Source organism: Leopardus geoffroyi, chromosome A2 (genome assembly GCF_018350155.1).
Source record: "Leopardus geoffroyi isolate Oge1 chromosome A2, O.geoffroyi_Oge1_pat1.0, whole genome shotgun sequence".
Classification (NCBI taxonomy): domain Eukaryota; kingdom Metazoa; phylum Chordata; class Mammalia; order Carnivora; family Felidae; genus Leopardus; species Leopardus geoffroyi.
This window is the reverse complement of record NC_059331.1, coordinates 41,983,292-41,998,943: the sequence shown is the minus strand read 5'-3', so window position 1 is coordinate 41,998,943 and position 15,652 is coordinate 41,983,292. Positions and strand designations below refer to the sequence as shown.

Genomic DNA, 15,652 nt, shown 5'->3' with positions numbered 1-15,652 from the left:
ATTATCTCAATTTTATAGATAAGAAAACTGAGGCATTCAAACACTTAAGCAATCCTCCCCACTAGTGATGCCACTAAGTGGTGAGAGGGGATTTGACCCTAGGCAGTCTGGCTTCAGAGAGAAGACTCTTGACCACTATGTAATGCTTCTAATAAACATGCAATGATGAGATGTGCTGAATAAATTAAAGAACGACACAGCGTCATATTAACAGGATCAAGTTTCTTTCCTGTGCCTGACCTCCTTCTGAAATAAAGGTAAATTTTAGTCCCTCTAAGACACAGCTTCTTCTAATCAGAGGAATGTAGGCAAGAAAGTAGAATAGTAAGGCTTTTATTTCTCATCTCTCCTTCAGCAAGAGAGGAAGAACACCTTCCTTCTGGCTGGCTATCCAAGTATGTTTTCCGTTTTTTTCCCCCTTTCATTCCTTCTATCACCTTCACTTGGCTTCCAGCTTCACACTGATTTGCATCCCTAAAGCAAATGACCTTTGCTAGCCAATGTGTGTGTGTGTGTGTTTGTCTTTTACATATTATAGCACAGCTTGTTAGTATACTATTAATAGCAGCAATTTTCAAGCAATTACATCATAGTTTTAGTCAATTCATCAGAATACTTTTCTTCCCACTCCATATATATTGCATCCTAATATAATTTCTCTTATTGAAATAAGTTGTTTGCTGAATGCATTATGAAACTCCACAAGGATGTATTATTAAAGCAATACTTTCTAACTGTGCTCAGCTCTGCTCTGGCTTTGCTCAAATAGTCATGGGGGTAGGAGAAGGGCTCCTCCTTTAATCTTGAAAGGGTGTGAATAAATCAATGTTCACGCCCCTTTCATCAAAAGGAGACTAAAATACACTTACACTTCACTGTCCTCTAGGACTACCCAGAACACGATTTCTCAAAATAGCACCCACAGAAACATCTGCATCAGAAATAACTTGAATGCTTGATAAAAATGAGGACTATTATTCCCCATCTTAATTTTTTTTTACTGAATTGAAATTTCACAAGGCAGGACAAAGGAATTTTCACTTTTAACAAGTACCCCCAAGTAATTTAATGTGTGTATTAATATATATTAAATAGTATTACTCAACAAATAAATGTGCCATTTCCGACGCTGATTTCTGGGAATATAATGATGAACAGAAAAAGACAAAATCCCTGTCCTCATGGAATATCAGCTTAGCAGGGAGACAGATATTAGTAAATGACCACACAAAGGCACAGAGAATCTCTACTAGAATAAGGGCTACGAAGGGGAGAAAAATTCAAACATGGATGCTTGGCCTTGCCAGGAATTTCAAGGAAAGCGTCTCTGAAATGAAACCCCAAGCAGTACAAGTTAACTCAGGAAGAGGAGAGAGGGATTATGTTCCAGAGAGTAGGAAAGTGATGTCCTAAATCATGCAACAGAAGGAGCATGGAGAGAGAAGGACGGGCACAGGAAGCCCAGGGTGATGCTAGCAACTGGAGGGGCAGATTGCGAGAAGAAGCAAGATTGGTGACATGTGACCCCACACCAAGCCTGTAGACCAGCTCTGCCTATACTTAATACTAATACAATGGGATCCCCTTAGAGGGCTGATGTGGGGAGAGGACATTGGCAGGGTGAGAGCTGAAATTATTCTTATTGACCCTAGAACTGTGCAGTCCAATAGGATAACCACCAGCCATATGGGGCTGTTTAAATGTAAATGGAATAAAGTGAAAACCTCAATTCCTCTTTCACAGTGACTTCATTTCAAGTGCTTAATAGTCACATGTGGCTGGTAACTACCTATCGGACAGCACAGATACAGAATATTCATGGTCGTAACAGCAATGCTGCACAGAGGTGGTCTGCAGACCCCAGCATGGTAGCCATCCTTTGAGAGCTGGTTAGAAATGCACAATGTCATGTCCTGCTGTGCATGCTAAGATGATTCTTAGGTGACCTATATGCATATTACAGTTTGAGGACTATAATTCTGAAGGGTAACTGTCCATTTAATGAAATCCTATTAAAAATCTGAGGCTTTGGATGGGGTGAAAATCACAGATAAACTTCTAATATAGAGGATAGTGGTTAAAGAGATGTTAACATTGCCAAATAAGCGACAAGCGTGAGCCCCAGTTTTACAGGATCTGTACCAGACCTTTTAGGAACTTGGTGAAATATACACACCAAATGCTTTACATTTGGGGAAAGAAGATTGTCTTACAGTTCTTTCCAAATGTGATTTTGAGGTGTTTCCCCACTGCCCTCCCTTCCCATCCACTCCTCTGTATCATCGCTCTCTAATGCCTCACTGCTGTGTGTAGGACGGCTACATTTCATACGAATAGAATCCAGGCTGTGACACAAAAAGCTTAATTTTCTTTTTTAGGGTTCCCGGTGGAAGACTATAATATGTGAAATGTTATTTGTTAGATCGTTAAAAGAAACTAATGAACTCGCTGGCTTCCTGAAATTGTATTCTATTTTTCAGGAGTATGCTTGCCTATTTATTTTTAACTGTACTATTATCATATAAATAGATCAACTTGTGGTTGTTACCGATTTCAGACACGCACTCCACTCCACTTTTATTGCACCGTCTGTTCCGTGACAAAATACCTGAGGAAACTCACCAAAATGCCAAACTTGTAAACAAAGCATTACAACATATGTGAGGATGCAAAAAACTTCCAAATAGCTTGTCTATGCTGAGGGTTAATTTTGAGCTAGAAAACAGCTGTAACAGCAACATGATAATAATCTTAAAATCAACACTTATGTGTAATAAACACATCACGATGGACTGAATTTCTGTTGTCCCCCAAAAGTTCACACGTTGAAGCCCTGACCTCCAACATGGTGATATTTGCAGACAGGGACTTTGGGAAGTAAAAAAGTTTAGATTAAGTCATGAACAGGGACAGATTCTCTCCTTGACCAAACTTTAGTCTCTGTGAAAACACAGAGGAAAAGTACATGTAAGGACACAGTGAGGTGAGGTGAGAATGGAGTGTCGGTTTTCCAGGAATACCTTTCTCACCAACAACTGAATTTACCGACACCTTGATCTTGGACTTCTAGGCCTCCAGAACTGACAGAAGTAATTTTCTGTTGTTTTACACACCATTGATAGTAGCCTGAGCAGACTAAGACACCAGATCTAACAGACTCAGATACTAGACCTGAGCAGACTAAGACACTAGCCCAGAGCCACAAACCACACAGATTATCTCATTTATATTTACTTACATTACTAGGCTAAAGTGATAAATATTAGAAATGCTTTACAAATGAGGAAACTGAGGCTCACAGAGATTAAGTAACTTCAAGGTCACTCTGTAATTATTCCAAAGTCATCTCATATTTCCCTTTAATCCAAATCCAAAGAAAACCCATGTAAACTTTTAAGCAATGTATGGGTAAAATACAGCAGCTAGAGAGTGAACCAAAGCATGGACAATGTTGCTAACAATTCTTGACAGCTGTATTAAAGTACTACCTGCATTTAAACAGATGCTATTATTTTATGGATATAATTAGACTGTGTGTACAAAACAAATATATCTGTGGTTGTTTCTGGTTTTTAATCTGAGAAATCGTACTCCTTTGGATTCATGCAGCAGAGACAAGATGGCCTACTAAACATATAAATGCAACTCAAAAGGAAACTGTTGTATGGATAGGAAACCTGAATCCTAATCCTTTTTCGTAACTAATTTTGTGAACTTGGGCAGGTCACTTAATCTCTTAGGACAAAATGTTCTCTTGTCAAAGGGGGGGGCTGGTCTTGAATATCCCCCCCCACCACCAGGGTTAACACTCTGATTTTGTGTTCTCAAAGAAAGCCTTATCAAGAACTCCATTATCTCAGCTGACAAAATAAAATGTTTGATCTTTATAACAGATGTAAGTCTTGCTATGGGATTACTTTGAATTTTGATCTATAGGGTCAAAACTATAAAAGAATTAAAAAAAAACAAAGAAAGAGAGAGACCAGAAAGAGACAGAGAGACAGAGGGAGAGAGAAAGAGAGCCAGAGGGAGAGTAAGGGGGAGAGAGGAAAGGATGGAAGGAGAGAAGGAGGAAGGGAAGAAGGAAGAACAAAAAAAGATAGAAAAAAAGGAGATCAACCATATTATGCTGTTCTACTAAAAAGAAAAAAAAAATTCAGACATTGTTTAGCTGATAAAATCTGCACTGATAGGAAATGTAAAATAATCAGTTGTACTGGCCAGGTCTCATCCAGTTGCAAGTGACAGAAACTCATCTCAAAGTGCATAAAGCAAAAACAACAATAAATTAATTGATTTACATAGATGAAAAAGTTCATGGGTGTGTATGGCTTTAGGCAAATATCTCTGCCAGCAACTCTAGGCTTACATACTCTCTTTGTCTTTCTAATAAAAGCCCCAGAATTAAATATCCTTGGCAAAAAAAGGGGTCATGTGCCCATATTTAAATCAGTATGGTCAAAGAAGGTCATATGCCTATTCTTTGAACCAAAGGTGAGGGCAGATTCACTCTTAGTTACCTAGAAACCACAAGAAAAATTCTACCTCAATTTTACCATAAGAATGGAGAATTGATAGCTGGCAAGCAAAAAACAGTAGTCATCAGTCTTACCAAGAAAGATATTAACAGTACTGGAAAAATAATGATATGTGACTGGGGCGCCTGGGTGGCTCAGTTGGTTGACTGTCTGACTTTGGCTCAGGTCATGATCTCACAGTTCATGGGCTGGAAACCCGTGTCAGGCTCTGTGCTGACAGCTCAGAGCTTGGAGCCTACTTTGGATTCTGTGTCTCCCTCTCTCTCTGCCTTGCCCCCACTCATGCTGTTTCTCTCTCTCTCAAAAATAATAAACATTAATTTGTTTAATTAAAAAAATGATGATATGTGAGTTGTTTCCCCAACTGACTAAACACAATATAATTATACAGGCATACCTTGGAAATACTGTGGGTCCAGTTCTAGACCACCGCAATAAAGTAAATATGGCAATAAGGCAAGGTAAATATTTTTTTGATTTCCCAGTGCATATAAAAGTAATGTTTACACTATATGTATTCTATTAAGTGAGCAAGAGCATTATGTTAAAAAATGTGCATAACCTAATTAAAAATATTGCTAAAGAATGCTAACCATCATCTGATTTTTTAGCAAGTCATAATCTTCTTGCTGCTAGGTCTTTACTTGATGTGATAGCACTGACTAATCAGGATGGGGGTTGCTGAATTTTGGGGTGGCTGTGGCAATTTCTAATAACAAGACCACAGTAAACTCTGCTGCATTGATTGACTGTCCCTTTCACAATTTCTACGTAGTATGCAATGCTGTTTGATAGCATTTTACCCACAGTAGAACTTCTTTTGAAATTGAAGTCAAACCTCTCAAACCCTCTCTGCTTTATCAGCAAAGTTTATGTAATATTCTATGCATTCTATGAAATACTCTTTTTTGTCATTTCAACAAGCTTCACAGCGTCTTCACCAAGGGTAGATTCCTTCTCAAGAAACTATTTTCTTTGCTCATCTATAAGAAGCAACTCCTCATCGGTTAAAATTTTATCATGAGAGCAATTCAATCCCATCTTCAGGCTCCACTTCTAATTCTACTGCTCTTGCTATTTCCACCACTTCTGCAGTTACTTCCTTCACTGAAGTCCCAAATCCCTCAAAGTCATCCATGAGGGTTGGAAACAACTTCCAAACTCCTGTCCATGTTGTTATTTACACCTCTTCTCATGAATCATGGATGCTCTTAATTCTATCCAGGATGGTGAATCCTTTCCAGAAGGTTTTCAATTTACTTTGTCCAAATCTATCAGAAAAATCACTCTTTATGGCACCTACAGCCTTACAAAATGTATTTCTTAAATAATACGACTTGAAATTTGAAATGACTTCTCGACTCATGGGTTCCAGAATGGATGCTGTGTTGGCAGGTATGAAAACAACATAAATTCCATCATACATCAGAGCTCTTGGGTGGCCAGGTGCATTGTCAGTGAGCAGTAATAATTTGAAAGGCATCTTTTTTTCTGAGCAGTAGGTCTTAACACTGGGCTTAAAATAGTCAGTAAACCATCTGGTAAATAGATGTGCTATCATCCAGGCTTTGTTGTTCCATTTATAGAGCACAGGCAGAGGAGGCTTTGCATAGTTCTTAAGGGCCTTAGGATTTTCAGACGGGTAAATGAGCATTGGCTTCATTTGCATTATCTCCTAACCAGGGAGTCAGCTTGTCTTTTGAAACTTTGAAGCCAGGCACTGACTTCTCCTACCCACAAAAGTCCTAGATGGCATCTTCTAATCCTAGTCCTATCTACCCACAAAAGTCCTAGATGGCATCTTCTTTCAATAGAAGGCTATTTTGTCTACATTGAACTTCTGTTCTTTAGTGTAGCCACCTTCATTAATTCTCTCAGCTAGATCTTCTGGAGAACTTGCTTCAGCTTCTACATCAGTACTTGCTGTTTCACTTGTACTTTAAAGTCATAAAGATGGCTTCTTTCTTTCAACCTCAAGAACCAACCTCTCCTAGAGTCAAGCTTTTCTCCTGTTACTTCCTCACCTCTCTCAACCTTCAGAGAACTGAAGAGAATTAGGGCCTTGCTCTGGATTAAGCTTTGGCTTAAGGCAACCTTGTGGATAGTTTGATCTTCAAACCAAACCACAAACTTTCTCCATATCAGCAAAAAGGCTGTTTTGCTTTCTTATCATTTGGGTGTTCACTGGAGTGAACATATTTTTTAAATGTTTATTAACTTTTGAGAGAGAGAGAGAGAGAGAGAGAGAGAGAGAGAGAACACAAACAGGGGAAGGACAGAGACAGAGAGGGAGACACAGAATCTGAAGCACAGAGCTTTCAGCATAGAGCCTGATGCAAGGTTCAAATCCACGAACCATGAGGTCATGACCTGAGCCGAAGTTGGACGCCCAAATGACTGAGCCACCCAGGTGCCCCTGGAATGAACATTTTAAATTTCTTTCAAGAACTTTTCCTTTGCACTCACAACTTGGCTAGCTTTTGGCCTATCTCAGCTTTCGACATTCATTCATCACTAAGCTTAGTCATTTCTACCTTTTGATTTAAAGTGAGAGATGTGTGATTCTTCCTTTCACCTGAACAGTTAGAGGCCACTGTAGCATTATTAATTGACCTAACTTCAATATTGTTGTGTCTCAGACAATATGGATGCCTAGGGAGAGGGAGAGAGATGGGGTAAGGGCTGGTTGGTGGAGCAGTCAGAACACATACAACATTTTTATCAATTTGCCATTTCATACAGAGGTGGCTCATGGTGCCCCCAAACAATCACAACAGTGACACCAAAGATCATTTATCACAGATGACAAATATAGTGAAAATTGGTAAAAGTTTGAAATATTGAAATAATTACCATAATATGACATGTAGGCATAGAGTGAGCAAATGCTATTGGAAAAAGGGTGCCAAGAGACTAGCTTGTTGCAGGGTTGGCACAAACATTCAATGTGTAAGAAATGCAGTATCTACAAAGCACAAAAAAGTGAAGCATAATACAAGGAGGTATGCCTGTAGTTATAAATTACTGAGCATTCCTTATATGCCCCAAATTGTGCCAAATGCTTTACACACATTTCCTAATTCATCTTACACACAGATGAAGAAATAGAAGCTCAAAAAACTTATGTCACTTGCACGGAATCCCAAAAACTCGTAGGAGGCAGAGCTAAAATACAATATGGGTTTATCTCATTTCCCAGTTCATGATCATAGGAGTCTTAGCTATATGCTATTTTTCTGAGAACTAATTTGATATCTTATTTTCAGAGAGTAAAAAAAAAATGCAAGTTTTGAGTAAAATAACTTCACAGTGTGGCTTCAAAAAAGAAAAATTTTTTTTGTAAGGACAAGAGTACAATAGAATATGGTTTATTAATAATGTCCAAAATGGATGTGTGACATCATCAGTATCATGCTGTTTTAAATAATTCAGTTACCTTACTTTCAAAGTACATGGTCGAAAAATAATTTTCAGAAAATATGTGCATACGTATATGCATATATATGTGTGTGTGTGTGTGTGTATACACATATACATAATCAGAATTCAACAGAATTCAATGCACACAAAAGAGTTATTAACAATCAGAACATGTAAACCTCTGAAAACCATCTGCAACTTTCATTTCAGAAATACTAGTTATATCAGTTACTAGTGATATTCCGAATTATTTCAAGCCATGCAGCTCAGGATACTGGGACACCACTAACCAGTCATTTGAAAATTGACTGTTCATATCACCCATAACCACCAACTTCTACAGCTAGTCATTGAGTTAGCACAATGGCACAACTCTGAGCTAAACGATTTTCTATAACAAGGTTGACAAATGGTGGCCTATGGGTCAAACCAGCCTGCTGCCTGTTTTTGTAAATAAAGTTTTATTGGAACACAGCCATGATCACTGATTTACATATTGCCTATGACTTTGCACTACAATGGCAGAGTTTAACAGCTGCTCTGAGGGACCTTCTCCCCTCAGGGGTCGAAAATATTTATTATGTAGTCTTTTGAAGAAAAAGGTTGGCAAGCCCTGTTCTAGAATTGCATACGTGTTGCAAAGAGGTCTTGAATTTTAAATTTTTTTTTTAACGTTTATTTATTTTTGGGACAGAGAGAGACAGAGCATGAACGGGGGAGGGGAAGAGAGAGAGGAAGACACAGAATCGGAAGCAGGCTCCAAGCTCTGAGCCATCAGCCCAGAGCCTGACGAGGGGCTCGAACTCACGGACCGCGAGATCGTGACCTGAGCTGAAGTTGGACGCTTAACCGACTGAGCCACCCAGGCGCCCCGGAGGTCTTGAATTTTAAAGAGAAACTCCAAAAACACCAATTTTTTGCCTCTTTTCTAAATCATAGGGAAGGAAGCTAATAGTTTATGAATACAGACTGAATTTCTAATGCTATAAAAAGAACATGATATCACACTTCAAACCACCCTTTGAAAATGAGGTAATGAACTGCTTACCAGGCCAGCTGCTTCTGAACAATTGAGAGTTCACCTGGATGCCTGGAGGGTCCTCTCCTGCTTTTACTCCTTTAAATTCTGGTGTTATTCTGCCCTTAAAAAAGGAGTTAATGAGGTGGAATCTTTTCATTTGTGCTCTTTGGGATGCTGTCATTTAGGAGCTATGACATGAACTTTCTTTTTTAAAAGTTCCTTGAAACCTTCTAAACCTTAAAACCTTCTGTAATGGTTTCCCTTTCATTGGTTTCTACAAACCATGTCTTGTTTCCTTCCCACTAAATCATGATGACCCCACAGTCATATATGAATTAGACATGTTCAACCCTTAATAGGCATTCACAGCATCATGTGGCTACTGAGAGACTTTGCTTACCCACATGCCCTTTGAAAGATTAACTAGGCACTTGGCCTTCATTGGTCTGTACTTGGAATTATTGCATTTCATCTGTTCTTCTTTAGCAGCTTGGGCTCTGGATGACCCACTTCTAGTAAAGAGGGTATTTGCTTAACATTAGAGCATATTGTATTTTCCTTGATTCTGAATTAAATTCTAGGGCTAATGCTTGGGTTTTCTATACACAGACTGGTAACTCCAATCTTATTTGATTGGATGGAAAGAGGATATATTGGATGTGAAATTCTTGTCTTGATCCTTTATCCTCAACTCTAGACTGCACATGGAATCCCTGATCAAATTTCCAGCAGTTACATGCCAGTGACCTATTAGACATTAGGGTATACCACTGAGAAATATTTCCAATGGTCGGGCATTAGAAATGCTGGATACATTTCACTTGTGCTATTTAAATAAACGAGTCACGTTTCATTGTGCGCCATAATGTGTCACTGTGGCCACACAAGCTTTAGATTTTTCAGATTTTCAACAAATTCTTGAGTGAAGACATGAACGTGAACACACACAAGAAATATTCACCCCAAGCCAGGACAGAATATATCCCTCTCAAAGAAAGAACACATTTCTGGTTGTAAAGAGACCATATGGCTACCAAGAAGCAAAACAAACAACAACCCTTAGAATTTAAATCAGCACAGGAAAACTGTTGACAAGGAAAATAGGATTGCAATGTGAGTGAGAAAATCAGAACTCTTGAGTTAAGATCATACTAAAGGACAACTCATTCACTGCTCCAGGCTGTTCCACTTAAAGGGGGCAGTTGCCCCTCCCCCCCTGCCCCAGAGTCCATATACTCCCAAAAGAGCCTTCATATCTGTAAATTCCCCTTCTGGAATGCCAATTCTACATACTTGAACTCCTGAAATGCAAATGGAAAGCCTTCCACTAACTCTATGGTTACATACATTTTGATATGACTGTCTTAAAGCTTGTTTGAAAATACATTGAGTGTGTTCACTGTATGCTTTTTCCCTATCAAACATTCATCCAAGGTGAAGAACATGTCACCAAGAGGTGGTTATCTGTTCCAGGAGTCAGTACATGCCTAACAAACCAGTTGGAGTCAAGGTCCCCGGGTCTTTTTCTCTACAACTCCTCCTTCCATTGAAAATGCCCAGCTGCTCCCAGGTAAGCCTGGAAAGATAGGCATACTGGCTCCAGAAAGGCAGACTCTGTCTGACAATGAAGTCAGCACAGACAGCAGAGCTAGGAAACTGGAAAGATGAATCCCAAATACCATCATTTGAGTCCAAGAGTGAAGTGCTCTCTAAAGAAAGAACTGGTGTTGCTTGAGTTACCTAATTCACTTTTTGTGTAAGCTGCTTAGAGATGTCACGTGTAGGATAGGCACAGATACAAGGTACTTTTTTTAGTGATCAAAAAATAATAAACTCTGATATGTTTATATCAGAATTTTAAAGACATGTGCTACTTGACAGGAAAATGTTGATATGTGAGGAGGGAAGAGGAAGAAGAATCCGTAGGTCTGAATGGAATGCAGAGTGACCAGGCACACTGAAAGGAGAGAGTGGTGGGCTATGATGGGAGGAGCATTTCAAAAGGGAAGTGAGCAGACATGGAAGACAAGCTTTTCATGTACTTGACCACTATGTCTGAGGCTAGGAATGATTTAGCAAAATGGGAGATCTACAGTTTCAGGTAGGACTGAAGCTAAAATATCCCAGCAACACTATATCCCCATTGATATTATCTCTGTCATGAGCCAGAGGGTTTGATATGTTAATATTTATTTCATATTTTTGACTTAGTAACAAATTCTCTACCATAGATACGAGCTCAGAACTTTGCAGCTACTATACTGAGCCACTTATGGCCCTAGTCTCTAAAGATGAACCTGTGGGTCCTGAGGTGGCCAAACCCTGGAATAAGTCATTATCATCTATGAAAAGCTATGAACAGCAACGGTGGGAATCTTAACAGTCATTTGTGTTTTGTTCAAGTCATTTTATCTCCCTGCTACTGTCTCCTCATCTGCAAAAGGGAATAGAATATGGATATAATATAGAGATTTATACTGGAATATTACACTCAATTTAAAATAATACATGAAAACTGTCTATTTAGCACCATACTATGGAAGGTACTAATTAAATTATAGCTGCTTTATTTTCTATAAAAAAATTTTACATTTGTTTGCTGACCACATTTGCATTTGTCTGTAAAGGCACATATTTAAGACTGAAATTATTTTCCCCAAACAGAATGTATCCATGAAAGTGTCTTATAAAAGGAAAAGCTTTGACTTTTCAGAAAGCTGTATTATTGGCATTGTTGAAATACTGGAGTTAGAGGAGAAAAATGCATGGAATCATGTATATATCTAATTATTCCATCCTCTTAATCAGGCAATTTGTTTATTACAAGGCAATTATTCACACTGGAATTACTAGATGATGCCAGAGAATAAAATTGGGTTTCAACAATAATTTGAGGCTATAGTGTTTTTTATGAGGAAATAATATGCATAAATAAAACAGATTAATAATCTACTTAAATTATTACTTCTTTACGTTCTGTTTATGTCCCAGTTTCAAAAATATATATGTTAATCATGCTACTCAGCAGTGCAATCATTAAAGGTCAGCATACTTTTATAAAAGCTGAAAGGGTCTAACGGACTTGGCAAAAAGTATTAGCCTCACCAGAAAGCTAGCATTTAGGAGTCAATGGAAAACCCAAAAAGTTGTGAAAGCAAATATAGAAAGACGTGCCTATGTATAAAATATTCAGCAAGATAATAAGGTAATATGACACTGGTGAACTGTAAAAAGGGTATTTCAGAGTGCAGATGGAAGAGAAGAACAAAAAATATTTCAACGGCCTTAAGATTTCTGACTTTATTCTGGTATGAATACAGTAAAAATCAATGAAGAACAAAACTGAACAAAGGTATGAAAGAGATACTTGTGTTTTTTTCTGTTAATGGAAATGGAGACTAAACGTAAAATCATTGCTTCTTGTTGATCTCTCCTCCTCCTCTATACTCCAAACCCACATCACAGCCTAGGCTCTCCCTTCTGACGTTCATAATTCACTTGCTAAAACTGAAATAAAACATGCAAACAGAAAAATGCAGAGCAATTTACAATTATTTTTGACACTTACATACATAGACTCACACGGTATGTGTTCTTTCTTTTTGAGTTTAATTTACAAAATATAATGGTTTTGAGATTTTTTTTTTTTTTGCCTATTGTTACATACAATGTAGTTTTCACTGCTGGATGGGTATATACCACACAAATTTTAATATTAAAGTAATACTGTTATAAACTGCCTTGACCAGCCTTTTCCACTCTTCTTTTTTTTAATATATCCAGGAGTGGAATTTCTGGGTCAAAGCTTTGTGCACCTTTCCCTTTAAGTTTCCAGACTAGTTGTACCAATTTACCTCACTACTTGCACTGTTTGGCTGTTCCCATGGGTCCATAACTCCCTCAGTATTTAAGATGACCATGTTTATTTGTTTTTTTCTTAATTTTAGCCATTTTTACATTAATTACATCTCATTAGGTTCCTTTTTTTTACTAACATGTAATATACATGCAATAAAATATACAGGTATCAAATGTTCAGTTTGATGGGCTTTGATAAGTTTATTCACCCATGTAACTACTATCCATTCACCCATGTAACTACTATCCAGAATTGGGTATTACTATCCAAAGTGAAATACCCTAAATACATTTCTATCACCCCAAAATCACTCTCTTGCCTTTTCCATTCAATCCCATGCTCCCCCACCTGAAGTATTACTGTTCTAATTTCTATCACAGTAGTCCTCTTCTTGGATTTCAAATAAATGAAATCCTACAGAATATAATCATTTATGTATGGTTTCTTTTGTTCAAAATTGTGTGTTTAACACTTCATCTATAAGATTCATTATGACATGGATTATATCAGTACTGTTCATTTCCTTTTTATTGTCAAGAAATAGTCCACTGTATGAGTATACTACAAGGTGTTTATTCCATTCTCCTGTGCATGAGCATCTGAGTTGTTTCAAATTAGGGGCTATTTGATGAGGCTGTAAAAAACAATTTTATAAATCTTTTTATTGGACATGTGTTTTTATTTATCTTGTGTAAATGCCTAAAATGGAGCTCCTGGGTTGTGGGATAAAATGTCTGTTTAACTGTATAAGAAACTGCAAAACATGTATTTGTATAATTTTATATTCCCATCAGCATTTATGAAAGTTAATTGTTCTACATCCTTACCAACAAGTATTCTTATTGCTCTTAACTGTTTTCCATTCTAGCAGGTGTAAAATGGTTTGTAATTGTGTTTTTTCTTAATTTTTTAAATTGAATTACAGCTGATATATCATTGTGGTTTTCACTAGTATTTCTCTGATGATTAGTATACGGCCTTTTTTTTTTTTACACATTTGTGCTTATTGGTCATTTTTGAAAAACATTTATTATTTATTTAATACATTAACAACTTTGTCTCCCTCACTACCTATAACTGGGATTTCATCTTATTTCGATCCTGAGTAATGAAACAATGACAAAACTAATCATAATAAGCTACTTCAAAAAGAGAAGCTAACACAACTCATTTTCTTTTAACAGGCACGATATAAACATATGCCCTCTAGAATGCACAATGCTTTAGTCACTAAGAAATTCAAGGGGTTCTTGAAGCATGCAGGCAAGACCAGGGTGTGGTAAAAGAGCAGTTGAGATGCTGTGCAACTGTTTAAGAGTTTTCGACACTGCATCTTTCTGCCACTAGGTGAATCCTGACATGGGGAAGATTTTAGCTACTGCCAAAGGGAGACACAGTAACTGCTAAGTTGACTTAAGGGCTGCACACAGGAATCAATAGCCAGAAAAGTACTAAACATGGCTGACTTTATCCTCTGTGTCCATTTGGCACAGCAAGTGGCAGTGTCTCTACAGTGGTGATGCAGTCCCTGGAAGTGGCTTTCAACACTTTGTCCATGAGGGCTTTGATTCCTTGGGCAAAAGCTTCCCATTCGAATACACCCAGAGGTCCACTGCACACAATCTGCTTAGCCCCAGCAACTGCCTCTCAGGACCACCTTCCAAGCCCATTCAGCCAGCAAGTATGCCAGAGGTCACCGTGCTTGGCTAGTCCTAGCATTCTCATCAAACTTATCAGCAGTGACAAAGCCAACATGCAAGGTAATCTTCACACTGTTCTTCCCAGCTTTGGACATCAGGTCTTTGATGATCTTGGGTCCCTCATCATCAAAGTAGAAACGTGCCATTGTCCATGTCATTGAGAACCTTAAGGAAGGTAAAAGCCATTCCAACACCAATAAACATCTCATTGACTTTGTTCACCATATTATTGATCCATTGGGTCTTGTCTGTAACTTTAGGTCCACCCAGGATGGCAGGGAAGGTTGCTGGGCTCTCCAAGGCCTTGATAAAGTAGTTCAGTTTCTTCTTCATCAAGAAATTTCCAGCATTCTGTGGCAGACTAAATCCCACCATTCAACTGTGGGCTTGGTGACCAGTGCCAAAAGCATCATTGACATAGACATCCCCTAGCTTGGAAAGTGAAACTCAGAAGGCTTCTATTTTGGCTGGCTCAGCTTTAGCCCTGTTCCCAGAAATATCTTTTGCCTTCCCTTATTCCTTCACATGAAAGGGAAGGTTCTGCAGCAAGATGACAGACCCAAAAGAAGGATCAGCGCAAGCTTTCTCCATTTCCAGGCTCATACAGTCCTTCAAGAACAAAATCTCAGCTCAGCAGAGATTTGAATTCTATAGCAACTGGCTCCAAAGAGTATTTGTCAGGCATGGACAAACCATCAGACCAGCCCAGATGGCTCATAAGAACAAGTGACTTGGCCCCATTGTCCAAGCAGAATTTGATGCTTGAGATGGCACCCTTGATTCTCTGGTTGTTTGTTATCTGATTGTTCTTCACAGGTACGTTGAAGTCCATTCTCATGATGATCCACTTCCCCTCCATGTCCAGCTTGTCCAGAGTCTGCTTGTTAGAAAGCAACATCTTGGCAATACAACAGCAGCAAGGTTGAGAGCTTAAACAACACTGTCATTCTTATATCATCTTTTGCAAAGTATTTTTTCAAAAGTTTTACCCTTTTTATTGGATTATTTGTCTTCATAATATTGATTTGTGGAATTCTTTATATATTTTAGATAAAAGCCATTTGTCAGATTTATGCATATAAATATTTGTAGTGTGTGGCTTCTCTATTCATTT

The 15,652-nt window shown here is 38.2% G+C and overlaps 1 pseudogene; it reads right to left on the bottom strand.

Annotated features, from left to right (window-relative positions):
* Positions 1–14,289: 14,289 nt before the first annotated feature.
* LOC123607598 lies at positions 14,290–15,436 on the bottom strand (annotated as a pseudogene).
* Positions 15,437–15,652: the final 216 nt, after the last annotated feature.